At 43.0% G+C, this 22,411-nt stretch overlaps 1 protein-coding gene across 2 annotated transcripts in view; it reads left to right on the top strand.

Annotated features, from left to right (window-relative positions):
• Window positions 1-22,411, top strand: part of ICE1 (interactor of little elongation complex ELL subunit 1) — a 171,254-nt gene that overhangs the window by 144,661 nt on the left and 4,182 nt on the right. The window contains exon 18 of one of the 2 annotated variants that reach the window (XR_013532696.1): window positions 22,226-22,296. The gene's annotated coding sequence lies outside the window, so the exon portion shown is untranslated. Of the gene's footprint in view, window positions 1-18,698; window positions 19,129-22,225; window positions 22,297-22,411 lie in introns of those variants that run through there. The other variant, XR_008479769.2, reaches the window with a different exon arrangement.

The following is a 22,411-nucleotide window of genomic DNA, read 5'->3' as shown; positions in this document are numbered from 1 at the left end:
GTTGTCCATTACTTTAAATATTTGCATTTTTTTATGTTCTCACATATTTATTTTAGCTATACTCTTTATAGAAGCAATGTTTCCAAATTCTTTTTGGCTTGGTCTGGATTATGGTAAGTGGCAGGTGTTGGCTCCTTTTCAGCTCTCTTGTGGCTCCTTTCCAGTGTGACAGTGGAGAAGTAATAGCTCCTTCTTGACAACTGTGTCATTCTTAGTGTCCATTCCCTGAACTCTGGGGGTTTGTCTTTCTTACTAATATGGCTTGGCTATGTCCCTACCCAAATATCATCTTGAATTGAAGCTCCCACAATTCTCATGTGTCGTGGGAGTGACCTTGTGGGAGGTAATTGAATCACGGGGACAGTTTCCCATGTTGTCCTTGTGATAGTGCCATAAGATCTGATGGTATGAAGAGGACCTCCCCTGCACAAGCTTCCTCTCTCTGCCTGCTGCCATCCACGTAAGATGTGACTTGCTCCCCCTTACCTTTCACATATGAGGCTTCCCAAGCCATGTGGAACTATGAGTCCATTAAACCTCTTTCCTTTATAAATTACCTAGTCTTGGGAATGTCTTTATTAGCAGCATGAGAACAGTCTAATACAACCGTCTTGACTGATCCTTCTCAGGTGTATTTTTCTTCTTCCCTCAGTGAGGTCTTGTCAGAGGCTCTCTGTCTGTGCTTGCTGCCTTTGGAAAGCTCATTTCATCCAGCACAGTTAGCTCTCAACTGTGTGGCATCTTTCATCTGAATTCTGGCCCCAGTCTTTCTCCTCAACTCCAGGTCTGCATTTATCTTATGTAGTGAACACTCCCACCTGCATCCACCAGCATCTTAAACCTCATCCACTAAGATAGAATGCATTACCTATTATTTTTCTCAGTCTAACTTTCCCTAATTTCTTATCTGTTAATGTCAATGCAATCATCTTCCAGTCTTCCAGATGGTTAATAGTTACATTTATAATTATTATTCCCCTGCTGAATGCCTATTATGAAGCAGAAGACATTGGACTAAGCATTCGAGTTTTCCATTTTTTAAGCTTGTGCTTGCAAGCGTGATACCTACAGCTTGTTTATTCAGTTCAAGTGCCGAGAATTCTATCTGATTCCTGATTACGTTACTCCACGATTGAAAGTCTCCACTTCACAGCGGACCACTAAATTCCTGACACCTTGGCCTCAGGTGTTAGCTCCTCTGCCCCCTCCTCTCACCTCTTGTTTCCACTTACCCCATGCTCTGGTCAAATTAAACAACCTGCTGTTCTCTGCATGCCATGTGGTTTCCCACCTCTGAAATCTGCTTTCCCCTTCTGCCTAGAACTTCTGCCATTCTATCTGTATGTCCACATCCTTCCTGGTAGTCAGCGTGCTCAAAAGGCAAATCTAGAACCTACTCTGTGGTCTTCCAAACTGAGTCTCATGGCTTCTTCCCTGCCATGTCCTTGGATACATCAGGGCATCTCATATGACTTTTCAACATCCACTTGGTATCGGGAAGATTCTCCTATCTACTTAGAAGTAAGTTACTTGAAAGTAGAGGCTGCATCTCACAGTATTTGCATTATTGAAGGGAGGCATTATTTCACCCGAGAATTTCCTCGATGAGTAACACTGAGAAATATTTAGGCAAATATTACTAATTATCTCTCAGTTCCCAAGATCAGACACTGAGTTACATAGAAAAAATAAAAGTACAATGACCAGGTTGAGGATATATACTCTGTTGCAGGAAGGTACATTCAAGGATACAGTCTATGGTGGGAAGGTCCTTTTGAGGACATACAATCTATTGTTAGAAGGTACTTTTTGTTAAGAAGTGATAATGTGTATTTGTTCTGAGAACCAATAAGGTCCACTGGCATCTTTCAGCCACTTCCTCTCTGGGGTTTAGAATAAGAGAAAGATGAAAAAAAAATGGGTCCTGATGATTTCTCTCTGACAGCCAGCATCTCCCCAGTGGCCTTCCCATTCTGCTCTAGCATTTGGAGGCTGTTCTCCTTCTCTGCCCTTGACATTCTCTGACAATGCTCACTGTGGGTCCAGACCTGGGGTTCTCCCTTGGCTAGTACCTGATTTAACAAAGAAATAGGAAGCTGTAGTTCTCACTGTTGTCTATTACCCCAGAGTCTCTTTAATGACAGGATATGGGAGACTTGAGGGGACTTAATTAGCATTTAGAAGAAGAAAATCTTGACATGGTGATTTAATGAGCTTAGCAAAGCTATTGCTCTGAGCATTGTTGCAAAGATGGTGTTAACTGGAGTTGAGAATGTGTAGCTAATCTGAATACATTAGTTTCATTGAACTCTTGCTTAGCCACAAAGATGGAGTTATTGAGGACATAGATGGTGACTTTTCACCAGCTATGGATAAGACCACAGCCGTGGAGTCAGGGGCATGAGACAGCCACAGATTGATTGATTCCTGACTTTAAAAAAAAAATTCTCATTCCCCTCATCCAAGAAATGGAACATTAGCATCTACCCTGGCAGGTTGTTGTGATACTTCACAACACAGTGAAATAGTAAATGGTCGGCACTTACTCAGCCCAGTGCCTGACATGTAGTAGACACTAAAGAAATATAAGGGAGCAATGCAAATAAATTAACAAATATTAGGAGAGCACTAGGAAATGCCATGTAAATATGAGGCTAAGAGATGACACACATCCAATAGGCGATGAGCGGCCACTGCTGCTTTAGCAATGGCAAACTTGTTCAAGGCAGGGTTTTATGATGATCACTTTTGCAACAGTATAAAAAAGTGAAGGCCGGGCGTGGTGGCTCACGCCTGTAATCCCAGCACTTTGGGAGGCCGAGGCGGATGGATCACAAGGTCAAGAGATCGAGACCATCCTGGTCAACATGGTGAAACCCCGTCTCTACTAAAAATACAAAAAATTAGCTGGGCATGGTGGCGCGTGCCTGTAATCCCAGCTACTCAGGAGGCTGAGGCAGGAGAATTGCCTGAACCCAGGAGGCGGAGGTTGCGGTGAGCCGAGATCACGCCATTGCACTCCAGCCTGGGTAACAAGAGCGAAACTCCGTCTCAAAAAAAAAAAAAAGTGAAGTGGAGGAGATCAAGGATTCAGACAGTCAGAATATAATTGCAAAAGTTCAGGCATGAGAAATAAATACGGTGATATAAATAGAAACAAAATGCAGATAGAAATGACTTTTTAAAAAAATTTTTAAAATCAACTGGAAAAAGAATGACATAAAGTTATCAAGGAAACTCAATTAGGAGACTGAAAAAAGAGTGGAAATGGGAGTATTTGGAGGCAGAGAGGATTGGGGAAATGCCAAGGTCTACTTCCAACCTACTGAGTCAGACATGATAATGCAACATCGGTGGAGATAAAACTGGGGTGGTCAGTGATTAGAGAGACTCCAAGCCAGGATCTTCTCTAGTTTAGAGTTGTTTGTATGACCTGGATGGCTGAAACCATGTGATTGAATGAGAACTACAAAGGGAAGGGTGAGAAATGCAGAGACTGAGAATTCCACGTCAACTGCATAGTTGGTAGAGGGAACCCAGTAGGAAAGAACTGTGAGAAGGGAGGCAGTGCTGCATGATGCCAAAGGCTACAGATAGAAGAGGTGAAATTCCCAGCACTTTGGGAGGCCGAGGCGGGTGGATCACAAGGTCAAGAGATCGAGACCATCCTGGTCAACATGGTGAAACCCCGTCTCTACTAAAAATACAAAAAATTAGCTGGGCATAGTGGTGCATGCCTGTAATCCCAGCTACTCGGGAGGCTGAGGCAGGAGAATTGCCTGAACCCAGGAGGCGGAGGTTGCGGTGAGCCAAGATCGCGCCATTGCACTCCAGCCTGAGTAACAAGAGCGAAACTTCGTCTCACAAAAAAAAAAAAAAAAAAAAAAGAAGAAGTGAAATGAAGACTAAGCATGAGCCATATGCTGGTCAGAAGCAGACGTGAAAGCTGAGCTGCAGGGCTGCCCTCATCTCAGTGCTTGTGGATAAGAAGACAGAAAGTCAGACGGAGCCTTGTTGATGAGAAGGAACGAGAAGCTGGAGCTCACTAAGGTGCTGCCCTGTTCTCCAGCTGTCAACTATTCATGGATATTATTATGCTTTTTTAATGGTGTTGATGTTTTCCCCCCAAAGTCAAATTTAGTGACCTTGAATAGGATAACCACATTATAAGCTTTTAAATCCCATGGGAAGATTGCCAATACTCCATTAGTTTTCTGAGTAAGAAGGTGGGTTGAGATCCATCCCCCTTTTGGAGAATTGAGCTCCCCGTAATGTTCTCTGAGCCAGTTTTCCCACTCAGGAATGTTCTCAGAGCCATTCATGCAAACTGAAGGGAAGACTTAAGAAGTCAAAAAATGGGAGGCCACGTGGGTGGACTTGCATGATCTCGGCTCCTCTGGCCTTTTCATTTTATCTGCCATTAACCTGTCAGTTAGATGCTGGATTTTAAGCATCTCCAAATGCAAGTCACCCTAACAAGGACAGATTTTGCTCCTACCAGTTAAATGGAAAAATCCTGAGTGTCTGTCTCATTTAATTGCCACCACAAGGGATAAATAGGTCACCAAGCTACGCCTACGTTCATTGTATTTTCATTGTGTACTTCTTGCATCTTTCTAATGTGATTACTGTGTGAAGACCCAGACGGTGTCTGTGAGCAGCTTGACTGTGTCCTCTAAAATTCCTTGCATTCTGCTTACCAGCCGTATGCTAAGAAGCAACACCTTGTAGCACAAGTGCCATTATCCTATGACATGGCAGCTGTTTCCACCCTGAAGACACAATGTTTGCAGAGCTGTTCCAGTGTAGGTGAAACAGGGAGCAGGCCACCAAATCTCATTACCGCTCTCACTGAAAAGTGCTTTCGGACACACGAAGGGTGTGCAGATGGCTGGAATTTGAGGACCAGCCAAGGGATGTCCAGGTGGTGCATGATGGCTGCTGGCCACCTCTCAGACTTTTGGTCCTTGGAGCAGAGTGAAGCTGAAGGAAGAAAAATGAAGCCATCTGTGAGGAACCTCCTCTCAGCAATCTGCAAGGACAGAGCAGTACAGTGCGAGCAGGATGAACTTTTCTCCAGGGAGACTTCACCGGCTGAGAGCAGGGGGATAGATATTTTGGTTGGTTGAACTGTAAATAAGCAAGTATTTCTAGGTCATGAGAGGCATAGAGGTCTTGTGAACTCAGCGGCTTTTGTGGCTGCAGATTCTGTTCTCTAGTGCCATGCGCACCAGCTTTGCGTGCATCTCTCTGGACACAGCCCCTGGCTAGCAGGTGGGACTGAGCCATCCTGGCTTTGTGGACACACAAGCTTCTCTGTCCAGCTCTCTTCTCACATCTCTCAGTGGGTAGAGAGCACAGGCGTTCAAAACCCAGCTTCTGGGAGGGTCAGTCTCAGTTCTATCCCTTCCTGGCCAAGCCACCACGGGCAAGTTACTCAACCTCTCAAGGTTTGTTTTCTTGCCTGTCATTTGGGAGTGATTCTAGAAGCCCTTGGTGGTAACGTGGGGATAAACAAGATAAGCCACATAGAGAGGTTTATCTGTCACTTAGCCATTGAAGAAATGTTACGTCCTTCAATTCTCTTCCTCCTTCACCCACTGGCCCGTTGACACTGTCCGGCGGATGGCTTTTCCTTTTCTTTCTTTAACCTATAGAAACAAACCTCTATTGCCTGCTTGTTTAACTGTATTAAATTCTAGTCATTCTTGGCAGTAGGTCAAGATATAAAAAAGTGTTCTCCCTTCCAAATAATTACTCCTAAATGTCACCCTTAAGCAATTTAGTGCCACCATTGAAATGCAAATGTTGCTGCTATAAGCTTGGCGCTTTTATCTCACTGATAAATGTTTTAACTAGAGAAGCTCTAAAAGGAATGCAATTTCTGTCCATTTCTAGAAAGGCTTCTTTGAACTAAAATGGAAACTCAAGGCCTCTGTGAAACCATGCAGGCTAAGCTTTTCTTTTCCTCTTGAGATACCCAACAGACTAAGGAAGCAATCTGACTGTAATGGAGTTTCAGAATAGAAAGAGATTCAAGAGGCACATGGGTCATTCTCCAGGAAAAGAAGGAATCCTCAAGGCCATGACTCACGATCTTGCTGACACATTGGAATTATCTAGGGATCTCTTAAAAACCCTGACGCCCAGAATGCACCGCAGACCTGTTAAATTAGAGCTTCAAAAATGTTATAAGGTCTAAGTGATCCTGATGCAACATTCTGATGCAACGTTCTGATGCAAGAATCGGGTGATGGTTCTTGGCTTCACCCAGGAAAGAATTTAAGAGCGAGACTGTGGTGTTAGAAAGAAATCTTTCACTGAACCAGAGCTGCTCCATGCAGAGTGGGGCTAACTCATAGACACTGCACCCAGAGCAATGTTGGGGCTCTTGGCAACTGTATTTATACTCACATAAACCCACTTTCAATTACATGCAAATTAAGTGGTGCGTAAATGTAAACTGAGGTCCAAGTTATTTAGATCTTTCTAGACAAAGGGTGGTAACTTCTGTGTGCCATGGAAGGGAGTGGAAACTTCTGGGTTGTGGCCATGGCATTTGGAAACTGTCACAGCTCTGGTGAGAATATCTTGTGCTAATGAGCAATGAGAGCAGCTGGGGATCATCTCCCTGGCCATCTGTTGGTTTTCACCAGTTTCTTTACTTTATTCTGTCCACATCAGATCATGTTTTGGTCAGCAGGGTTGTGACCAGAAACCAAGTCCTGCTGGTCTGCTACCTTCATCCCGGTGGGCGTCCACCATGAGCCTGCACTTGAGAGGCATCTCCACTGCTCATCAGTCCCTCTTTGCTGAGGGATCCTAGCTGCAAGGAGCTTACCACCTTGCCATTTGGTTGACAATTTCATTTGTGTCTTAGGTCATTTGGGCTGCCGTGACAAAGTACCATAGATAGGTTGTAAACAACAGAAATGTATTTCTTACTGTTCAAAAAGTTGGGGGTCTGTGATTGGGGTGTGACAACAGCTGATTTCTGGTGAGGGCCTTCTTCTGGGCTTTAGACACATGACTTCTCAGTGTGTCCTCAGATGGAGGAAGGAAAAAACAAGCTCTCTGGACTTTTTTTTTCTTTTTATAAGGGCACTAATCTCATTAATGAGGTCTCCATTTCCATGACCTAATTAGCTTCCAGAGGTCTGCTTCCAAATACCATCACACTGGCAATTAGATTTCGCATTTGAGTTTTCTGAGGCGAGCACAATCATTCGGTCCATGACTGTTAGTAAACCATGGAGCTGCCTCCGGTGGGAGGAGAAGATTGCAAACTTCACACAGGGCTAGGTATGCCCAGCGGTCGCCCCCGGCTCCAGCAAGTTGGTGTCATGTGGAATGCACATAGAGGATTGCCCGATATTCTAATTTATGAAGAAAAGCTGGAACTTCACATATTTATGTCCTTTATTTTAAATGTGGGCAAATAATTTATAGAGTTAAAGAACAGTAGAAAAAATAAAATGTTGTAGGCCCTTGGGTTTATGACTCTGCTGGGCTAAGTATCCCCAATATAGGGAGAGAGGGGGAGGCCTGGGCACTGTGTGGAGAGGAGGAAATTGGAGAGAGTGATGTACACAAAGATGATGGGAAGGAAGATGGGAAGAGGAAGAAGTGACGGAGGCTTTGAGAGCAGAGGCAAGTGCCACTGACACTCTCCCACATTTGTACTTTGGGTTGTATTTATATTTTCTCTCCTATGAATTATGCCCAATTGCAAAGAGTAAAAAATCTCAAAAGCCCATGACAACCTCCCTTATGTTGCCACAATCCCCCCAGAATCATTGCAAATTAAGGAAACAGGAAGATCCCTGCCAGCCCTGATCACAGGAAAGCGAGATGCTTTCTGTCTGCACTGGCCAGCAGAGGAGGACTGAGTGCTGTAGGTTAGGCTGGGGTGGGAGGCAGGACGAGGGTTGGTAGATCAGAATCTGCCATGGTCTACTGGTGTTGGGAATGCTTCAGCTGGAGGTCCCTTCCTATGGCTTGCTTATTCAAAGAGGTCCAGGGCCTGAGCTTCGAGCAGCAATGACTCAAAGTTCATGGATTCAGATAAGAAGGGGGACAGACCAGGATAGGGGTGCAGCTAGTCTTGGCTTTCTCATGGGCATTCAGATGACAGGGCTAGGGAACAGTGCAGGACTCAGGAGAGTCACTTTTTCATAGATGGTTGGGGGTCCCTAAGGTGGGTGTGAGGAGCCCAAGGGGTCATGAGCTCCAGAGGAAGGAGGAGGGAGTCAAAGGCAGGCAGCTGGAAGAGGCCAGGAGTGGGCTGGCTGGGCGTAATGATTTGGCCATCCCTGAAGCATCTGAAACTTTCAGTGACTGGAGTAAGAAGGTTAATTCTCATGATCCTTTCTAGAAAAGGTATTCAGTCCTTTTATTGAGGAGAGTGGGTTAAATAGGACATGGAAAGAAGAGGGAAAACAGAAAACACAAAAGCAAGAAAGGCAAGAGCAGGTGCAGTTTGGGGAGATAACACTAGTAGTTTAAAGAGAAGCATCACCTTCTCTGTTATTTTCTAACCCCAATCCGAGTATCTACGTTCAGGTCAGGTTTGACTCAAAAGACTGTGTCAGTGGTCTCCAAACATATCCAGAACCCATTAAAATAGCAACAATGTCTTCAATTTGCCGTAGTTTTGTTGCCAACCCTCGATGGGCATTGAGAGTGAGGAAGCCAGGTACCCATTCTGAGAACAGATGACACAGCCTAGGGTTTGTGCCTGAGTATCCCTGGAAACTGAGAAGCACTCCAGTCCATGCAGAGTGACATGTGCTGGATATGATGGGTTTGCAGGATACAGGCAGCCCCAGAGGGGCCACAGGAGTTTGGAACGACGCTCTGATATTCAGGTGGGAGGCAAGATGAGGGACAGCTCGGTCTCTTGGCCCATGCAGCTTTCCAAGCGTCAGCTTCGTTTGGAGGCGATTTATACACTAGTGCAATCTGGCACGAGAGCTGTTTGCCAGTTCCTGCTCACCAAGATCAACAGTGCCTCTCGCTGACACATTTGAGATGAAAGGAGATTTTGTATTTGGTGTCTAGGATTGGGACTCTGCATACAAGAGTTAATAAAGATGATTTGTACTGACCATCACTTTCATAGGCCACATGGGGCTCAGACTCTCTTTGATAGCACTCCTGACCCTTTTCTTTTTGGCTTCTTTTCTTTGAGAACACGGCGGCTGCCACTGCCATAGCCACCACCAGAGCCCAGGGCATCCAGACAGCATGACAGAAGCTGCACCATCTAGGGTGCATTCACAGCCAACGCAGACAGACAGCAGTGTGTGAGTGGCGATGCTGTACTGACTGAGAAAGGCAGAGGGCACCTGCTCGGCAGAACATGTCCTTCATTATCTGGCGGGTCTCCTTGGAAACCCATAAATAAGGGAAATTAAAGACACTTTCCCACCACTCTGGCTCTCATGCAGTAAAAAATATTGGCAGATGCTTTGTTCTAGTGCCTGCTTCCCTGCAAACTATGTGCAAACAGTGAATAAGGTATCGATTTAACTGCAGTGGATTCCATCAATCATCTTGAGATTTGTACACAGAAGGTAGAGTCTGACACAGTCACAATAAGAAAAAGGCCTTCAAGAGTTGAAGGATTTTACGAGGATCACAAGGAAGGATGCTGGATAGCGGCTCTCTTGTGTGAAGGGCTGTGGGGGGTGTGCCCTAGTGTGAGGTAGGTGGGTCAGACTTACTTCCTGGCAAATTGCATAGGCCCAGGGGTCCGGGTGACTTTGCAGAGATTAGTGCAGCTGTGGGGGAGTCAAGAGTCTGTTTCAAGAGGAGGCAGTGTAATTTTAATGCTGGACATGGCTCCTCAGCTCCTGAGCGTGCCCTGCCTCCTCCTTTCAGGGAGGCTCTGGCCAGCTCCTTGTAAGACAAAGTGACAGATGAGGGTGATTGAGTGTGGGGAACAGATATAACTCACTCACTGTCTTCAGTTCCAGTTGGAGGACGAGAGGCAGCATATTCAAGAGTTGGGCTCCTGTGACTCAAACCCTTCACAGGCCCTGCACCAGGACGCTTTGACAGGGTGTCTAACCTCACTGCCTCTCTTGTTCCCCATTTGCAGAATGCAGAGAGCAATAGCTGCCATGAGTTGTTGAGACAGACTAGGCTACTCTTGCGGTCTCAAGTCAGAGGCAAGGATGATGTAAAATAGCAGAAACCAGGCAAGTGAAGGTGGCTGTTGACGGGCATTTTCTGAGCATTCAGGATGTGCCATGTGCTGCAGAGTCTCTGGTAAGACAACTGCAAGGGGTGCAGGAGCTCCCTGATGTGGGGGAGGTGTGTGACCAGGTGGTAAAAGATGCCAGGGGTGAGAGCTTGAGGACGAGTCTGCCTCCGGCCCCACCCCTGCCTTCTGGTCCTGTTGACAATTTTTGGTGTTTGTCACCTGGCGTTCTCCTCTCTGTGTCTTCTTTGTTTTTTTGTTTTTTTTTTTTTTTGGTGACAGGGTTTGGCTCCGTCACCCAGGCTGGAGGTGCAGTGGTACAATCATGGCTCATGACAGCCTTGGTCTTTTGCATTCAGGTGATCCTCCTACCTCAGCCTCCTGAGTAGCTGGGACTACAGGTGTGCACCGCTACATCCTGCTAACTTTTGTAATTTTTGTAGAGACAGGATTTCACTATTGTATAAGTCTGTTCTCAGGCTGCTAATAAAGACATGTCTGAGACTGGGTAATTTACAAAGGAAAGGAGGTTTCATGGACTTACATGGTTCCACGTGGCTGGAGAGGCCTCATGGCAGAAGGCAAAAGGCACATCTAACATGCAGCAGACAAGAAAGGCAGCTGCCTGCAACAGCAGCTCATTTCGGGCCTGTTTCCTTTCCTTTTGTTGCTGAGCCTCATTGCTTCTAAACTCAGGCAGCCCCTCAAATTACAATTCAAATTTAAATATTCAAGTATAGATATTTTCAGAACATTCCCTCCTAAATGCACCCGGTCTGAACAATCAAATGTTACGTTTTCAACCTTATTCCATGAACCAGTTTCTGAACCACCATTTAATGAATGTTAGACAAAAAGGGTTTACAATAGAGAGCTGAGAGCCCCACGCTCCCAGGATGGCAGTTCTGTGAGGGAGGAGTGCTGCTGTGCCCCGGGTCTAACGCAGAGATGCCTGTGCTTAGGGTAAGAAGAAGATCCTCAGCGTCTGTTGTAACCCCAGGTCTTATCCCTTCCTCCTTTAGACTGGATGGTTCTGCCTCTCATGCATGTTTAGGTCTCATTTCTTCCCCTTATGATAACAGTCACTACGTCTCTTGTGCTTGCTTTAATGTGAAGACCAGGAATGAGCTTTATCTTATATTTTAAAAAGTTTTAAATTTAACGGTTATTTATTTATTTATTTGAGACAAGATCTTGCTCTATTGCTCGGGCTGGAGTACAGTGGCATGAACTTGGCTCACCACAACCTCCACCCGCTGGGTTCAAGCAATTCTCATGCCTCAGCCTCCTGAGTAGCTGGGATGATAGGCATGTACACCATGCCCTGCTAAGTTTTGTATTTTCAGAAGAGAGGGATGTTTTATTATGTTGCCCTGACAGGTCTTGAACTCCTGGCCTCAAGTGTTCCACCTGTCTCAGTCTCTCACAGTGCTGGGATTATAGGCATACGCCAGTACCCCAGCCCAGGAATGCTATTTAGTTCTGATTTGTGCCAAACACAAGGCTTAGCGAGAAAAATAAGGGAAATGGACTGGAAATGAGCTGCTGCTATGTGCAGCCACCTCTCCCTCATTATACCGTGTTATCCTCCAAACCTAACAGGTCAGTAAATACCAGGAGCCCCATTATGCAGGAGAGTTTTACTGCAATTCGGAAAGGTCAGGGGACATACCCCAGGGGATGATTTCAATGTTCCTGGGAGGATAGGGCTCTGTTTTCAAGAACAGTCCCTGCTCTGGTTGGGCTATTAAGTAGCTGATAATATAGATCCCTCCTCCTATAGTCACGGACTGTGGCTTTGTGGCACCTGCTTGATCATCTTAGGAGCAGCTGCCAGGGCCTGTCCATGGCAGACACATTTGCAGCATACTGGGCGAGGGTCCCTACACCAAGCATGACACAAGCACCCATGAGGCACCGAAGTCACTGCCCAGTTCCTTCCACTGCCTGGTTACGTGGTGGAGACCACGCTTTGCCTATTAGTTGATGGATATTTTATATAGGACATAACCAAAAATTTTAGAATTTCAAGACAAATGCTATCTCGGTTGGAACTGCATTGCGATGAAGCGTTTTATTTCAGAATTTCTTGGCTGGTCTTGGAACTATTTAAAAGGACAACACTGACGTCAGGAGGTGAGATGCCTCCAGTTTTGTTCCTTTTTTCCTCAAGATTGTTTTAGTTATCAGGGTCTTTTGTGGTTCTATATGGATTTTAGGATTTTTTTTTCTATTTCTGTAAAGAATGCCATTGGAATTTATATAAATTCAACTGATTTTTGTATGCTTTTTTATATCTTGCAACGTTACTGAATTTATTAGTTCTAACAGATTCTTATGGAGTTTATATATATGTATATAAAGTCATAATTTAAATATATACTACTTTATATATATGTATATAAAGCCATAATTTAAAAATATATACTAAAAATATAAAACCAGACACATACATCAGTGGAGTAGAATAGAGTCCAGAAACAAATCCAGGCGTGTACATCAACTAACTTTCAACAAAGTCACCAAGAATACACAACAGGAAGAGACAGACACTTCAATAAGTGGTGTTGAAAAAACTGAATACCCACGTGCAAAATAGACCCTTTTCTTACACTATACACAAAAATAAACATAAATGGATTAAAGACTTAAACAATAAGACCTGGAACCATAAAAATACCAGCAGAAAGCATAGGGGAAAGTCTTTTTGACGTTGGTCTTGGCAATAGTTTTTTGGATTTGTTGCCAAGAGCACAGGCAACAGAAGTAACAATTAATGAGAAAGACTATGTCAAACTAAAAAAGCCTCTGTACAGCAAAGAAAATCAGCAAAATGAAAACGCACCCTATGGAATGGGAGAAGATACCTGCAAACCGCATAGACAATACGAGGTTAATATTCAAAATGTATTTGAAACTTCTAACACTCAAGAGCAAAAAAAATCTGAGTAAAAATGGGGTAAGAATCTAAATAGACATTTTTCTAAAGAACACATACAAATGGCTGATACTTACGTAAGAAAATGAAAAACACTAATCAGAGAAATGCAAAGGAAAATCACAGTAAGATACCATGTCACGTGTTAGGATAGCTATTACAAAAATGGTGAAAGTTAAGTGTTGTGAGGATGTGGAGGAAGGGAATCCTGATGCACTGTTGTGGGAGTGTGAATGGTACAGTGTTATGGAAACAGTTTGGAGATTCTTCAAAGTAAAATAAAAATAGAACCACCATATAAAATAGAAATCCCACTTGCAGATACAAACAACCTAAGTGTTGGTCAACAGATAAATGGATAAAGATTATATGGTATATTTGTATTATATGTATATGCATGTGTGAGTGTGTGTGTGTGTGTGTCTGTGTGTATAATGGAATATTATTCAGCTTTAAAAAAGATCTTACCATTTACAACAACATGGATGAAACATAACATTATTCTAAGTGAAACATGAGGCTGAGAAAGACAAATACTGTATGTCTCACTTATATACGGAATCTAAAAAAAATTGAATTTAGTAACAGAGAGTAGAATGGTGGCTATTGGGCTGGAACAGGGAGGAGGGAGAAAAGGTACAACATTTAGTGATGAGGTAAGTACTGAAGACCTGGTATACGGCATGGTGACGTAGTTGATAAAATGTACTCTATGTTGACATTTGCTGAGAGTACATTTCAAGTGTCCTCACTGCACACAAAAAATAGTAACTGTGTTGAATATGTTAATTTTAAAAAAAGAACAACATTGAGAATAATTCCTTAAAATATTTGCCTATAAGATGGCATCTCCTAGTGCTTCCAGTGATGATAGGATTACGTGGTCTTGTCCTAGTTCTGGCTCAGAGTACCACCTGACATGGCTTGTTCTGTTACTTCCATTGACCCCACAGCAAATTCTGATGTTGCCCTGTATTCTTCAGGATCTGTGAAGATTAATGATGTGATTATTTTTACTTCTATTATGTTCTGAATATGGAAGACTTAAAAAGTCTTCTATATTAATAGTATACTATATAATAAAAATATTAAAATAACTAAATTTAGAGTATATATGCATTTTATTAGAAAACAAATAAATATTAAAAATATTATAGAAAACACATTCTCTGACTCTGTAAAATAAAAATTCAAAATCAACAAATAACATGCAGATAAAAACAGTCATGAATTGGAAATAGCTGTTACCACATCTTTACGTCGTAGGTCAAAAAATAAATCATAATAAAACATAAGAACTTTTGAACCAAATTATAATAGAAATGTCATATATAAAAACACTTCTGATTCATTTTGACATATTCCTATAGGAAGCTTTCTTGTCTCAAATCTATAGTGAAGAAAGATGACAAAATAAGTCTAAATTAGAGAAAATGGGGGGACATACTAAATGCAAGAAATGAAACAATAACAAGGTAAGATGTTAATGAAATTTACAATAAATACCCTTAAAGAGGGTGAGCAACAAGTATAGCTGGTGCTTTGTAAAGAATGTCTGACCACTGGCTAACCTCAGGCAAAACAAATCAAAGGCAGTTAGAAACGAAAATGGAATAAAAATGGAAACATAGTTCAAGACAGAACAGAACTTTAGAGTCATAAGCAATACCAAGAGAAAAAATTTTATGTCAATGGCAATTTTTTAAAACAAATCACCAATATTGACATAAGGAAAAACCAAACTATATATAAGCCGTAAACTAATTCTCAAAACGACTCCAAAATGCAAGTAGGACAAATGATTTTACTGGACATTTTGCCAAACCTTCACAAATTAGATAATTCCGATCATGTACAAAGTTTTTCAGAAAACTAAAGAGCAGGAAAACGTGTCAACATTTAGGAGGCTAGGACAGTCCAGCTCTAAATTTGACAAGGACACTATGAGCAAGAAAAGTAAAGGCCAGTCTCAGTAAACACCATAGACCTAAACATCTTAAACAATGTTAGCAAACCAAATTCAATTATAAATACATATAAATGCTAAATAAAATCCATATTTGATAAGCTTTGAATCTCTGTCCCTGCTCACATCTCATGTCAAATTATAATCCCCATTGTTGGAGGTGAGGCCCTGTGGGAGGTGACTGGATCACAGGGGCGGATTTCTCCCTTGGTACTGTGTCAATACAGTGAGTGCATTCTCATGAGTTCTGGTTGTTTAAAAGTGTGTGGCACCTTCCCCTCACTCTCTCTGCCTCCTGTTCCAGCCACGTGAGATGCCCTTCTCACTCTTTGCCTTCTGCCATGATTGTAAGTTTCCTGAGGCCTCCCCAGAAGCACACGCTACTGTTTCCTGTATAGCCCGTGAAAATTGTGAGCCAATTAAACCCCTTTTCCTTATGAATTAGCCAGTTTTATGTATTTGTTTATAAAAATATGAGAATGAACTAATACAATATTTAAAATACAAATACATATGTATATGTATATGTATATACATGCACACACATATATTATTTGATACATGTATATATAATACATATTATTTATCTAATATTATAAATGTGTGTTATCTAGTAGAATGTATTACAGATGGATGGTAAATATTAGAAAGTTATGGATATACTAGTATAAATAATTCTATGTTTTAAAAAAACATTTTTGTCTATTATTAGGGAAATTTGCTAAAAAATTGTGCTGCACTCAAGTGACAGAAATTTTATGGAGTAGTTAAGATGAATAAATCATATCCACTTATATCTACATGAAGTTATCTTAAAAACAATTTTAAAAATTGCTTTTACATTGCTAAAGAAAACATTCAGAATAATTTGCCGTTCATGTAAATTTAACACTACACAAGACTACTCTATTATTTATGTACATAAACATACACAATAAAAAATATAAATGCCAGGAATAATAAACATAACTTTCCGAAAAGTAGTGATTTTTAAAATGGAATCAGAGATCAGTCATAAAAGCTGACATTTCTTTAAAGGCCTGAAATGATTATGGTAACTAGTCAACTTCTCAATATTTTGTAACAAGGTAATGTCTAAGTAGGTGTTTAGTATCTTTTTTGTTTTGTGTATTTTAAATATTTCAATATTAAAAAATAGAGATGTTAAAAACTCAATACACTCGGGTTAACTTCTGTTTTTGTGATGACAAGGTAGTTAGGCTGTTTGATTAACATGATCCTTGGCCATGTTAGTTGTCGTTCCCGGAATCTAAAAAATGGTGAAATGTGGCTCACCAGTGACTTCAGCCCGATATTCTTCTTCCCAGGTCTTGGGGAGAGGAGATGCCCCATTAGGGCCCTTGGGTGATGGCTGTCATGGCCATTGCTGTCCTTGGATGGAGTGTGACTTTCTTTGGGATGTCATGTATTCTGTGTATCTTGTATTCCTTGTCCTCTTCCCCCACCTTTAAATTATAACCTCAGAAAAGTCTAGACTAAGGTCAGAGGTTTCTGATTTTTCTCTTGGCTTTGCTTTGCTTTAATAACTGAAATCCCAGCTCCACCTTCGGGCACTTGCGCTGCTCCAGCTGAAGACCTCCAAGGCTGTGCAGGGGCCGGGCTGGGGCTTGGAGGCGGCAGGTTGCAGAGTCGATTTTAAGAATTCCTTTCTTAAATTAAGCCCTATGTTAGTATGTTTGCTTTCTTTTTTTCTGTTTCAGTGATTGTGACCCACGTATCCCAACCCAGCCTTTGATTTGTGTAAAGTGAAAACAGATATATTAATATACAAACACAACAAAGGCTTGGCTTTGGGGGGAAAGCTCTGTTAAGATGTCCATGCACCTAATCATAAGCAAAACGATGTAATTGACAAGTTGCCACAATTGTGTTTGGTAAGAGAGAAATTACATGTCTAAAATATAACTGAAATTCTCTCTGTGAGCTTTGATGACAAGTTCTTGGAGACCAAGAAGAAAATAATCTTGTCAGCCAAACCAACCGATCTAGTTTATAGGTCATGTCAATAGAAAATAGGAGACATTTTTCTTTTGAGATAATGGACCTAAATATATCCCACACCTTTGATAGGTTACAATTTTTAGCAACTGACAGCACAAATGAATTAAGACAATTTGTATAGATTCTTGGGTAATGAGGAAGCCATTTACTGATGACTCAGTGTGATGAGCAGGCAAATATTGATGTTTTTTAATAAAGGAATTGTATCATTCTGGTAACCCTGCCATCACAGTTGCTCAGAACCTTATAATTGTTCCTCTTACTCTTGTGCACTGTATGTGGTTATAGTTCATCATTGCATTAGCCCCAGCAAAACTTTGAGATGAGTTATAAAAGCCAAACGCAAAACAAAAAGTTGTGTGTTTCTTCACATGGGCCTGGTGATAACTAACTGTGGATTAACCTAACGCCCAGTGGCTCAGGTAGGTTCCTTCAGCGCCAAGTGCAAAACAAGGACTCAAGTGAATGTGATTTATGGAGAGAGGGTTCTGCAGGAAAACATGAAAGACAGGAGTGGGGAAGAATAAGAAAAAGGAAAGAACTCATCTAGTGTGTGGCCGCAGGCACAGTCTAGCTGGGTCTGAGCCCAGGGAGAAAGCTGCAGGGTGTAAATCATCCTCTGAGTTGTACCCCGTTGAGTCAGAGGGGCTGGATTCTCTTCCTCATGTCAATCGCTCATTGACTGTGGGCCACATCTGGGTGGAGGCTGTGTCACTTCCCGATGATGCAGTTTTGATCGATAGAGGACAATTCGTCAAAGAAAAAGGGTAGCTCCACCTCCCTCTTAGCTAACAGCCAACACACCAAACAGCTTGGGGTGGGGCTGCCAGCCTGGTGAAGGGGAACCAGGTGGGGCAGCACATTGTCTATGACACTCCACCTAATGCAGTGCTCAAGTCCGCTGATTCCTTTCATTAACTTCCCACTGCCCGCATTTCTACGCTCACAGTCTTAGGGAAACAGAAAAGGAGGATTGGTGGGAAATTTTGTGCACCACCATCACAGATGGCCCTGAGGCCATCACTGAAAATGTTTTACTCCTTAATGACCCATGCTAAATTCCTTGCACTCTTAACTAGTGCTTCGGGCAGTCTGAGTGGATTGCCTGATGGTTGACCCAACTCTCATCCTTGATGGGTCTGAAACCCTGGTGACCAAACCCTCAGCAGGCTCTGATGTCTTTACCTACCTATTATTGTTAAAACAGGACATTGGACACTAAGAGACACCTAGGTGGATTACGTGAGGGCGGCATCACTTAGCAGCGGTGCTGCATGAACCTCATCGTGGTCAGGTGCATGACTTCATGAATTAGCTCCTGCTGTGCCTGCTGATTTTCTAGCACAAGGGGCCCCAAGCGATCTGCAACAGCCATTGCGTCACACTGAGAAGAATTTTTTTTTATTTTCCTTGTCAGCATCATCACCCCTCTTGGTAAAAAGCTTTTAAACTCATAATTAGGATTGGTGACAGAGCTAAAAACTGGAGATGGGAAATATAAATTCCCTTAGTGGGTCACTGGAGTGGTGGAGAGTGGGGCCACTTCTAATCTTCTCCTTGTTTTTCAGATACAGCAGTTGTACCTTTGAGGACATGACACCACGTGAAAACCACTGATTTAATGGGAACATCCCATCCTGAAGGATAGTGTCCCATCCTCACAGGGAGTCATATCCAGGCTGGAACCTCAGCTCACCTTTCAGAGGCCATTTCAGCTGGGCACGGTGGCTCAAGCCTGTAATCCCAGCACTTTGGGAGGCCAAGGCGGGAGGATCACAAGGTCAAGAGATCGAGACCATCCTGGTCAACATGGTGAAACCCCGTCTCTACTAAAAAATATACAAAAAATTAGCTGGGCATGGTGGCGCATGCCTATAATCCCAGCTACTCAGGAGGCTGAGGCAGGAGAATTGCCTGAACCCAGGAGGCGGAGGTTGCGGTGAGCCGAGATCACGTCATTGCACTCCAGCCTGGGTAACAAGAGCGAAACTCCGTCTCAAAAAAACAAACAAACAAAAAACAAAACAGAGGCCATTTCATCAGGCTTCCATCTCCTGGCAGTGGTATGTGGCAGGGTCAGTGGACCCATGGTCCTGCTCCTACTGCCACAGCCCCTTTGCCATCAGGGGGATTCCTCGGACTAGGATGACATCACCCAGGATCCCATGTCCGTCAATCAGACTCATGGTGAGCCCTTGGGTATTGTGCTGGGTGAAGCCTTGAAGACAGGAAAGGCAGATCCAATCCCAGTAGGTGTCAAACTCAGTCAGCATGAATTGCTGCCCTTCTATGAAGACTGGGTATGATACACTAGACTTTTCCCCCAAATGGTGGGATGGTCTTCTTGAAGGAGGTACATACCAGGGGATTAGAATTGGCTTTGGTGGCCGACTCATTAGACATTTAGCAATGGTGATAGCTAAATCAGCTTTAGTGAGAAGGTCCTTATGTGCCTGGGTCCATGACTAGCCTGCATCTCTACAACATGGCTATTCCATTCTTACCATCATTGCACAAGCACCAGCTGTCAAGGGCACAGGCTGGCTGCCCTCAACTGGGTGAGTCATCCTTCCCACTGGCTGCTGAAGGTCTCTTCCTCAGCAGCTGTCTATAGTGTGTGCTATGAAGACCGTCACACTTTCCCCACTCTCACAGATCCTCACACATGCCTCTTTCTGACCTTCTGGTCCCCAGTCTTCCAATATTTCTTCTTCCAGGACTTGCCAACCAGCTAAACCATTTGCCACTGTCCATGAGTTTATACCTATCTTTACCATCAGTCATTCTTTCAATCAAGTTTTGTGACTGGGCTTCAGCTCTGTTTGTCTTCTTGCTGTAGAAGCTGGAGATCTCTTGCAATGATGCCCAGAAGGCCCTCTCACTCTCACACGTTGCTTTAGCTCTAGACTGCCATTTCCTCTTTTCAAAGTATCACTGGCCCTCAGCAACAGTCACTGAATTCCACAGTCTTCTAATTATAATCTTTCCTTTGTCTTCCCAATGCCAAAGATATTGCACAAATTAGAGCGACCCTCTCTACCTGTGTCTCATGTCAGTTCACTATAGGTGAGAAGCCTTAGCAGTTTCACTGCTTCTGTGTGGCTCTATCATTACTCCACCAACCAACAGTGATGGGGTCATTGTTGCCAACTGGATAGAAAGTGATCACAGTTCACAATCCAGTTCTTAATGTTTACTTCTTGGGTCCAGTTTTGGTACCAACAGTCTCAGGTCGAGTTTCTGAGAAGCAGAGTCTGAGGTAGAGGTTCAGGTACACATGAATGTGGCGGCGACGCTCCCCAGGAAATATCTGCAGAGCAGAGAGTGACTCGGGAGAGTGAAGGAGAAAGCTGGACAGGGATATGTTCTTATGGAAGTCTTCTCTTGGTATCTTAGTGCATCTGGGTTGCTCTAACAAAATGCCATAGACTGGGCGGCTTACAAACAACAGACATTTATGTCTCACAGTCCTGGAGGCTAGAAGTCCAAGATCAAGTAGCTGGCAGATATGGTGTCTTGCGAGGAAATGCTTTCTGGTTCATAGATGGCCGTCTTCTCACTGTAACCTCCCATGGTGGAAGGGGCAAGAGATCTCCCTAGAGTCTCTTTCATAAGGGCACTAATGTCACTCATGAGGGCTCCATCCCTGTTAGTTAATTTCTCCCCAAGGGCCCCACATCCCAGTATCATCACACAGGAGGTTAGGTTTCCATATATGAATTTCGAGGGGGCATGAACATTCAGTCTATAGTACTTGGTTTATGTGGAGAGGGCTCTGGAATCTAGATCATAACAAGCTGATATCTCATTGAGGATGAGGTCAGTCTTTTATACCTTATATCTGTGAGCCATTGGTGATGGGCCACATAGCTTCCTAGGTGAGGTACCATTAGCAGCCCACGCTCTCAGCAGGTGGTGGGCAGGTACCAGCCTGGTAGAGGGATATGGGTGAGGCACAATAGTGTTTACTACACCCACACTGTAAGTTCAAATTTCAATTCCATCATGTACTGGTGGTGTAAGTTTGGCAAATTCATCTCTGTACCCTTATCTATAAAATGCTACATAATAAACGTTCAATAATGTTAGCTTTTATTAGTATTGTTATTATTTATTTTATTGGCATTGTGGTTATTAACTTTTTAATAGCGATTTCCAAGATGCTGAGTATAAACAAATCTTTTGCAATAAAAAAATAAAGTTTTACTAAGTACTGTTGAAAGGCACAACTAACAGTGACAAGGTCAGTTCTCCAATGGCCCATATTTCATTTGTTTTGGTAAGATGAGACAATTGCTCAATATTCATGCTGTGTAAAATAATTAATAGCCTGTTGAGTGAAATTTCTCATTAGCTAAACATAGGGGATAAATATGAGATCTAGCAACAGGTCTGGCTTATAGGTCAGGAGAGCTTGGTCCCATGCCCAGACCCATTCCTGACATACTGTAAGACCTTGAGAAGATGACATCCATCCCTATTCCCCTGTGGGTTTCATATCAAATGGTGACAGAGACGAAGCTGACACGTAGGAGTGTGATCCTGACCTCGGGCTGGTTAGCTCTAGGAAACAGAAAGCCACTGAAGCCAGAGCAAGGAAAGGGTTCTGAGTTTATCAAATCCAAAGAATGGCTTAAAAATTGCCCCCAAGGAAATTGGGAATCAAGGTGTCTGCAAGATTTTACCATCAGGAACATCTATTATATTTCTTTGAGAATGCAATTCAAATTCTAATTCTCTCAGTCCCTGTGTCTCTTAGTTCAAATCCTCAAGAACAGAATCTGATTGGCAGCTGCCCAGACAAGGTTTTGGCTCATGGTGAGGCATTGACCTGCCCAGGTCCAATCAGCTGCAGCTGGAGATGGCCCAGGGGGTGAATGGGAAGTTAAGCACAGCAAGGGAAATGCTGATTGACAGCTTTGTTTTGAAACCGCACCATATGCAGTCATGGTGCTGCCTGATTTCTTCGTGGTAACCTTGTTAGTAGGCATGACGACCTCGTCTTACAGATATGGAGGTTGAGAGAGATAACATTTCTTTCCAGCACTGCAGTTGGTAAGGCAAAGCCGGAATAACTCTACCTTATGTCTTGCAGGTTCTGTGGAGGAAAGAGTTACTGCCTGACACAACTGTTCTAGGATTTATCAACGCTGGGCTCCCTTTAAAGTGGGTAACAATGATTGATCCCTATGCTGTGATGGTAGATGGTCATGACACCAGCTTGTGTGAGCACATGTTTCTTCTCTGTGCCTTGGAAGCTTACCTTCTGCTATCAGTAGGC

This window comes from Callithrix jacchus, chromosome 2 (assembly GCF_049354715.1).
Source record: "Callithrix jacchus isolate 240 chromosome 2, calJac240_pri, whole genome shotgun sequence".
NCBI classification, from domain to species: domain Eukaryota; kingdom Metazoa; phylum Chordata; class Mammalia; order Primates; family Cebidae; genus Callithrix; species Callithrix jacchus.
The sequence above is the reverse complement of the archived record's forward strand: the minus strand, read 5'-3'. Positions and strand labels throughout refer to the sequence as shown.